The sequence below is a fragment of the Schistocerca gregaria genome, unplaced genomic scaffold, assembly GCF_023897955.1.
Source record: "Schistocerca gregaria isolate iqSchGreg1 unplaced genomic scaffold, iqSchGreg1.2 ptg001153l, whole genome shotgun sequence".
NCBI classification, from domain to species: domain Eukaryota; kingdom Metazoa; phylum Arthropoda; class Insecta; order Orthoptera; family Acrididae; genus Schistocerca; species Schistocerca gregaria.
The window spans coordinates 127,501-132,500 of NW_026062485.1; the positions used below are offsets into that span (position 1 = coordinate 127,501).

At 54.0% G+C, this 5,000-nt stretch overlaps 1 non-coding gene across 1 annotated transcript in view; it reads right to left on the bottom strand.

The window, feature by feature from the left end:
- Positions 1–1,424, bottom strand: part of LOC126328977 (small subunit ribosomal RNA) — a 1,893-nt gene extending 469 nt beyond the window's left edge. The window contains exon 1 of the ribosomal RNA XR_007562081.1: positions 1–1,424. This exon is cut by the window's left edge and continues 469 nt beyond it. This is a non-coding gene — a ribosomal RNA (small subunit ribosomal RNA).
- Positions 1,425–5,000: the final 3,576 nt, after the last annotated feature.

The following is a 5,000-nucleotide window of genomic DNA, read 5'->3' on the forward strand; positions in this document are numbered from 1 at the left end:
GCAGGCTAGAGTCTCGTTCGTTATCGGAATTAACCAGACAAATCGCTCCACCAACTAAGAACGGCCATGCACCACCACCCACCGAATCAAGAAAGAGCTATCAATCTGTCAATCCTTCCGGTGTCCGGGCCTGGTGAGGTTTCCCGTGTTGAGTCAAATTAAGCCGCAGGCTCCACTCCTGGTGGTGCCCTTCCGTCAATTCCTTTAAGTTTCAGCTTTGCAACCATACTTCCCCCGGAACCCAAAAGCTTTGGTTTCCCGGAGGCTGCCCGCCGAGTCATCGGAGGAACTGCGGCGGATCGCTGGCTGGCATCGTTTATGGTTAGAACTAGGGCGGTATCTGATCGCCTTCGAACCTCTAACTTTCGTTCTTGATTAATGAAAACATACTTGGCAAATGCTTTCGCTTCTGTTCGTCTTGCGACGATCCAAGAATTTCACCTCTAACGTCGCAATACGAATGCCCCCGCCTGTCCCTATTAATCATTACCTCGGGTTCCGAAAACCAACAAAATAGAACCGAGGTCCTATTCCATTATTCCATGCACACAGTATTCAGGCGGGCTTGCCTGCTTTAAGCACTCTAATTTGTTCAAAGTAAACGTGCCGGCCCACCGAGACACTCAACTAAGAGCACCCTGGTAGGATTTCAACGGGGTCCGCCTCGGGACGCGCAAGCACGCCTTCGGCTCGCCCCACCGGCAGGACGTCCCACGATACATGCCAGTTAAACACCGACGGGCGGTGAACCAACAGCGTGGGACACAAATCCAACTACGAGCTTTTTAACCGCAACAACTTTAATATACGCTATTGGAGCTGGAATTACCGCGGCTGCTGGCACCAGACTTGCCCTCCAATAGATACTCGTTAAAGGATTTAAAGTGTACTCATTCCGATTACGGGGCCTCGGATGAGTCCCGTATCGTTATTTTTCGTCACTACCTCCCCGTGCCGGGAGTGGGTAATTTGCGCGCCTGCTGCCTTCCTTGGATGTGGTAGCCGTTTCTCAGGCTCCCTCTCCGGAATCGAACCCTGATTCCCCGTTACCCGTTACAACCATGGTAGGCGCAGAACCTACCATCGACAGTTGATAAGGCAGACATTTGAAAGATGCGTCGCCGGTACGAGGACCGTGCGATCAGCCCAAAGTTATTCAGAGTCACCAAGGCAAACGGACCAGACGAGCCAATCCGATTGGTTTTGATCTAATAAAAGCGTCCCTTCCATCTCTGGTCGGGACTCTGTTTGCATGTATTAGCTCTAGAATTACCACAGTTATCCAAGTAACGTGGGTACGATCTAAGGAACCATAACTGATTTAATGAGCCATTCGCGGTTTCACCTTAATGCGGCTTGTACTGAGACATGCATGGCTTAATCTTTGAGACAAGCATATGACTACTGGCAGGATCAACCAGGGAGCTGCGTCAACGAGAGCTGAGCAGCCGGCCGCCCGGGAGTGTGTCCCGAGGGCCCGCGCGAACACGCAAGCGTCCGCTCAATTATTCTGCAAACAGGAGGAGGCTGAGCTCCCCTGCACGATACACCTCGAAACCCTCTCAGGTCCCGGCGGCGCGCAGCGCCGTCCTAAGTACTTGGTCGGGTTCGAGAGAGGCGCAATCGCCCGGAGATGGGCGAGTAGACGCTTTCAGTGCGAACACCCGTGCTCCCAACTGAGCTTGCCGCTGCCGACAGAGGCCCGGGAGCGTGCTGTCGTGGCATTGCCGGCGGGAAACAACACGCGCCACCTACGGTGACCGGCAGCTCCAACGCCAGCGCCACAGAAGGGCAAAGCCCCACTTGGGTGCAGAAGCGAACTCTCCCAGCACAGCGCACGCGCCAACACGTCCGCAGAGCTGCGATACAAACCACCTGCGAGAACCGCTGGGGGCGACCGAGCAGCAGACGGCGTCGCGACGCCGAGTGCCGGGCGGCGGCGCATCCTCAACGCACACAGTCCGCAATCGGACCAGCACACTGCAGATGTCCACCGCGCTTCGCACCGGGCTCGGCAGAACCCACTTTGGCCGCCTGGCGCCGCGCGCAGGGTGCGCCGGCGCATAGCTGGGACGCCAGCCGGGCCCGTCGGCCGGCGCTCCTGCCACTGGGCGCCCCCCACCAGCCGGCTGTAGTGCGTGCGCTCACGCAGCGCGCGGCCAGCACGCCGGGCGGCCCCCCCTCACCGGCCGGGGACTGTCCCGCCAAGCCACAGCCTCGTATCGCTTCATACCCACATGGCCAACTCAGGTTCGGGGGCATGGCGGGTACCGCCGAAACAACCGGTTCATAGATGTACCGATCGTCGCTATCACCGATGCACCTGCAGCGCGAACAACCGCTCAACAACTGATTTCCAGTTCATTTGCGGATCTTTGGCAGCAAACGTATACGTCAATCTACATTTGCGAAATCTACGATTCTGGCATGCCTGCATGTTATGTGTCACGACACGCTACATCAGCCCACATACACACTGCGGCATGTACACGAGAGAACACGTGGAAGATGGTCCGCGCACGTGTGCAATGTCCCTTGCGCGGTCGACTGTCAACCGGCCTCTGTAGCATGTCGCAGATGTGGAACGCGGTCCACCGTGCTATCATGTTGTGTGGGGCAATACGATTAAATAGGAAAACCCTCGTCGCTACATCAACAGACGGCTCACGCTGATTCCCGGCAGAGGGAGGAGGGGGGGGGGGGGGGCCAACATGCAATACTTTCGTCCGTACCTACCTACCACATGTCTGTACGGCGTACAACAGTGCAATCTCGCTGTAATGGGGAGACGAGACAAGTAGCATCGTGCACAACATATGGCCCTTATGATTCGCCATTGTAGGGCGCAGCCGGTGTACGGTCAAGCATGTGCCACATTATGTCACTCAGTACGTAACGACGGATGATCAGTGTGGGTTACGCGTACATCAGCGGACAGTCCACACAGGCCGTACCACAACGTACACTGACTGCATCGACAACCGAATGCAACTGAACAGCTGCAAGGCTCATTTCACAAACAAACGCCTGACCGACCAGCTTGGAAGGGCAGGAGGGGAGGGCGATATTCGTTCTGTAGCGGTACACCCTTCCAGTGGTTAGCGGGACTGTGTAGAAAGTACGCAACACTCGAAAGACCTTTATGTGAGGGTACGCACCATGGCATCAAGAAATACACATGACACCAGAGGATCCAAGCAGTGAACTATGTTCAGAGGGTTGCTGTTAGGCAAAGCTACATTCCTGTGACGTTACATGTGACAGTTAAGGTGCAGTGTAAGTTAGGTTAAGGTGCAGCGTAAGTTAGGTTAAGGTGCAGCGTAAGTTAGGTTAAGGTGCAGCGTAAGTTAGGTTAAGGTGCAGCGTAAGTTAGGTTAAGGTGCAGCGTAAGTTAGGTTAAGGTGCAGCGTAACTTGGGTTAAGGTGCAGCGTAACTTGGGTTAAGGTGCAGCGTAACTTGGGTTAAGGTGCAGCGTAACTTGGGTTAAGGTGCAGCGTAACTTGGGTTAAGGTGCAGCGTAACTTGGGTTAAGGTGCAGCGTAACTTGGGTTAAGGTGCAGCGTAACTTGGGTTAAGGTGCAGCGTAACTTGGGTTAAGGTGCAGCGTAACTTGGGTTAAGGTGCAGCGTAACTTGGGTTAAGGTGCAGCGTAACTTGGGTTAAGGTGCAGCGTAACTTGGGTTAAGGTGCAGCGTAACTTGGGTTAAGGTGCAGCGTAACTTGGGTTAAGGTGCAGCGTAACTTGGGTTAAGGTGCAGCGTAACTTGGGTTAAGGTGCAGCGTAACTTGGGTTAAGGTGCAGCGTAACTTGGGTTAAGGTGCAGCGTAACTTGGGTTAAGGTGCAGCGTAACTTGGGTTAAGGTGCAGCGTAACTTGGGTTAAGGTGCAGCGTAACTTGGGTTAAGGTGCAGCGTAACTTGGGTTAAGGTGCAGCGTAACTTGGGTTAAGGTGCAGCGTAACTTGGGTTAAGGTGCAGCGTAACTTGGGTTAAGGTGCAGCGTAACTTGGGTTAAGGTGCAGCGTAACTTGGGTTAAGGTGCAGCGTAACTTAGGTTAAGGTGCCAACGTGGGTTAGGTTAAGGGCCAACGTGGGTTAGGTTAAGGGCCAACGTGGGTTAGGTTAAGGGCCAACGTGGGTTAGGTTAAGGGCCAACGTGGGTTAGGTTAAGGGCCAACGTGGGTTAGGTTAAGGGCCAACGTGGGTTAGGTTAAGGGCCAACGTGGGTTAGGTTAAGGGCCAACGTGGGTTAGGTTAAGGGCCAACGTGGGTTAGGTTAAGGGCCAACGTGGGTTAGGTTAAGGGCCAACGTGGGTTAGGTTAAGGGCCAACGTGGGTTAGGTTAAGGGCCAACGTGGGTTAGGTTAAGGGCCAACGTGGGTTAGGTTAAGGGCCAACGTGGGTTAGGTTAAGGGCCAACGTGGGTTAGGTTGCCAGAGATGTGTCAAATCAGGATGTACGTTTGGCTGGTGTCAGGTGGTGGGTTGGTTCGATGCCTTTATAAGGAGTGTGGCCAAAGGGTATTTTATTACTTGTACCTTTTGTGTTGTGGCGTGGCGTTGCGTCCTGTGTTGATACTGGGTGGACCACTGTGGGTGTTGCTGGCTGATTTGAGCTGCGTTGTTTGCGGGTGGTGTGAGACATTCTGTCTTATTAGTGGACGTGACGTTCCTCTTGTCGTTCTTTGGATAGTGTCCTGTGGCAGCGAGGATAAAATGGATGTTGTTGAACGATAGTGCTTTGGTGCTTTCGCTTTGTTACACACAGAGTGGACTGTGAGATAGGGTGACTGGGTCGAGTGCGGTTCACACTGTCCTCCCCAGTTTACAGTATGTATCATCTATGTATGTGGTCCTGCATCATTTACTAAGCAGGGACGTCAGACGACTGAAATATTAGTTATGTACTGATGTAAAGCAGAATGCTTACCTTCCACCAGTGGGCGAGTATCGACTCTGCCCCAGCGTTGCCACCGCAGGAAGCGGTGTCGGAAACACTA